This window comes from Aplysia californica, unplaced genomic scaffold (assembly GCF_000002075.1).
Source record: "Aplysia californica isolate F4 #8 unplaced genomic scaffold, AplCal3.0 scaffold00048, whole genome shotgun sequence".
Taxonomy (NCBI): Eukaryota; Metazoa; Mollusca; class Gastropoda; order Aplysiida; family Aplysiidae; genus Aplysia; species Aplysia californica.
In genome coordinates, this window is record NW_004797318.1 from 415,442 (window position 1) to 419,019 (window position 3,578).

The window sequence follows — 3,578 nt, forward strand, 5'->3', positions numbered from 1 at the left end:
TTGGAAAATATACAATAGTTATTGCGTAACACTGTGTGCCATATATGGGTCAATGGGTTTTACAGGAGTCTAAAAATATGCGTGCCATATATGGGTCAATGGGTCCTGCGTAAAGAGCATGTTCACATTTTGTTAAACGTTAAAAATCAGTTTCTATCCCCGTTGAGGTACAAATGCACGTCGCATTTCCTTCAGTAGACAGATGACTTTCCAGTGCAGTTGATATTTTTGCATCGTTGGTGCACTGTCCACTCTGGGAGGTGGTCAGTTCCATCAGAGCCCACGCCTGGAGCAAGATTTTTTCTTTTGATTGTACGGGGCATGGATCATCCAGGATTCTTCAATAATAAACAGCCAATAGTGGGATTTGCCTCTCATGTATTGCTTCACTGAGGAACGACCATTGAAGGGCACCACGATATGATCCACAGCACTTTGTTCCTTTTGTGGAACTTTCTTGAAGTTTACCTGCAAGGTTTCATACCAAGGTGGAAGTTTCAACAGTTTGTCAGCATCTTGAGATGCCTCTGGAATCGACACGTTGTCTGCTAAATGTTAAATGTCTGTTCTTGTCATGAATCTATTCCGTGGCATCAAGTCCGCGACAAGAGGGTAGAGCTTATCCGACTCTCAGTTTACTCAGACAAAGTGGGACCGGGTCAATCCTATACGGAGATAAAATCCTAAGAAAGTTACGACGTCCCTCTTTTGAACATGCAATTCCTTCCCGAAATTCTGCATGGAGTAAGCAATTGGTTTGAAAACGTTTCCAATTGCCTCATTTGTTACTGGAATGGGGCCTACACAGCGCCATTGGGTGGGGCTTGTTAAAGCCCCCCCCCCCCCCCCCCCCCCCGGAAAGAAGTATCTGGTGGGGTTAACTCCATGTCAGTCCATCAAACACCAAACATTTGCCTCTTCAAGCTTTTGATCATATCCCCTGGACCTCAGCTGGGCCAATGGTGTATTGTCATCTTCTGAGTCAGAAGAATCTATGCAGAGTTGGCTGTAGCGTAATTTCAATGTGGGGTTTTTAGTTCTTTAAGAGACCGGCGTTTTTGGCCTTTTTGCTGAGGTGGATGGCTGATCTAAGTGACTTCCGCCACAGTCCCCACTATCAGATGGGAGGTACTCGTCTCCACAGTTCAAATTTACTGTCATCAGCGAAGATATAGTCACACATGTTTGATGCAGTGGTGAGGGGACATTCTGAAAAGGTAGATACGTAAGACACCTATTATATAACTGTTGCATAGAACAAACCAATATATCAGTATTGTAAAGGTCTACATACAAATACATCAAGGATTAAATTTCAAAATTCAGAACGAATTACAGTCATATTAGCAGAGCACATAAAATCAGTAGTAGAACAGTAGTTGCTGACAAATGGTTCCACAAAGACCCACTGTGCCATATCTGGCACACATTCAGGAGTTACCTGCCCAATGTGCCATATTTGGCACACATGATTAGTGATACTAATTATGCAATAAATGATATCTCAACGCTTCAAAAACGTTAGGAGCATAATATTTGGATTTATCTTAACAGAAAAGAGACGTAAAGAAATAAAATTGTGCTTACCTTGATTTTTTGTTGGGGGTTGAAAAGAGGCAACAACAAAGACTTGACCACTCGGTGACTTTGAGGAAACTGGGAGACCCATCCTGTCTTCCATTCACAGACTTGGGGCAATCAGACAAGATAATTGCAGGGTTTGGTTATAAATCTTTACTAAATGGTAGGGTTCGCCCCAATAAACGCTGGCGCTTAAATGACCAAAATTGTGTCGATAGTGCCGTAAAACATCTACCCAATCAAAAATCAAAATCAAACCAATAAACGCACTTTTACCTGTATTAGAGGGTCAGTTTAGTTGTGTGCCATATATGGGTCAGTGGGTTCTAGAGGGATAATTTATAAACCGTTATTGACATGATCTGAAAAAAACCCAATAATTGTGGTGCGAGTGCCAAAAACTTAGATTGTAATGTATGAGTTGTACAGAAAAGTATAGACCAGTGTTCACAATAATACACCGTGCGGTGGCCCATGTTCACGTGTGGCTAAGTGAACCAGTGAAATGTTGCAAAACTCCTTAAGGCCTAGTCATTTAGTTTCATGATATAAAGTAGGAGAAAAGTGCTTACTAATTGATTGACAGTTTTGAGCGACTGAGAATGTTCTGTAGTTAAATGACAAACTCATCCCAACTTTAAGAAAAAGCAGATAAGACCATTTTTTTAAGGCTTTTGAAAACAAAAGTGATTTATTTTTGGGCGGACTACGCTGATCTAGGATGCAGTAGTTTTCATAATATAGCCTATCTATATAAGCATAAATTTGCCTGGTGTATTTGGCGTGTTTTAGCCGGTTCTGATGAGAGGCTTCAATTTTTTTTACAATATTAATACTCAATGCTTCACTACCCTACCTAGTCAGTTCCCTGGAAGGGAAGTCGAAGTGCCGTACGGGTACGCATTCCCAGGTCTACAGAGTTGGGGGAAGAAGGTTGGGGGTTCCGCCATATATCTCATTATATGTCTATGGCTGCACCTTCATTCCATCTTTGTAGTTGTTTGCGTACTTGAAATGGTGCTAGGTGAGGCTGATCAAGCATCAGTATTATCTTTTTTTTCCCCCTCTTCCCTAAGCTTGTCTTATTTTTGTTTTAGAGATTCTCCGTGAACACTTTCCTCGTTCATACCACTATCTATAGCAAATACTGCAATAATAGTCTCTTTAGGTGGGATTTATGAAGCACTGTCAAAAGACTGCTTTTCAACATAGCATTACGCTGTCCCCGTCGTTTTATGGTAGAAAAATTCTGAAATTATTCAAAACTGAGTTGGGGTCTGCTTTCAAAGTGACTTGTTCCCATTGGGGCGTATTACATGTGGGGGTGGTTGAAGGTTGCCACTGGTAGTATATTTTTTTCTACTTTCCTTCAGTTGTTTCTGTTTGTCCATCTTACCTTTTCCCGGCACAAAAATGACCATCATTTGTGTCGATGTGCTTCTCCTTATTCAAAAAGCGTATGCAGTACATGTACTTACATAGGATACATTACAAAAATGCAACAGGCAATGATTTTTTAGGGGAAAAAAACAGTCCATGGAATTGTTGTCAGAAAATTGATAGATATATATATATATATAGATATACATGTATATGTTTGGTAGATCATTGAATGAGATGTGAGAGAATGATTTTGAATACCAATTGATGTATGCATGACTGAACGGTTTATTTAATTTCAAATGATTTATGTACACATGACTTATGAAAGACCAAATTTTGATTTATGTAGAAATTTTTTCCCAAGTTCACCTCTTTATTTATGTTGGACACACTCTTCACGTAATCTAGCTTTTGTTTGTAAATGCATGGCTGTGTGTGTGAGAGAAAGCGAGAGAGAGAGATTTGAGAGAAAGAAAGACAGTGCAAGAAAGAGAGAGATTTGAGAGAAAGAAAGACAGTGCAAGAGAGAGAGAGAGAGAAAAAGACAGAGCAAAAGGGAGAGACAGCGCAAAAGTAAAAGAGAGACCGTGAGAGGGTGTTTGCCATGGTGTATA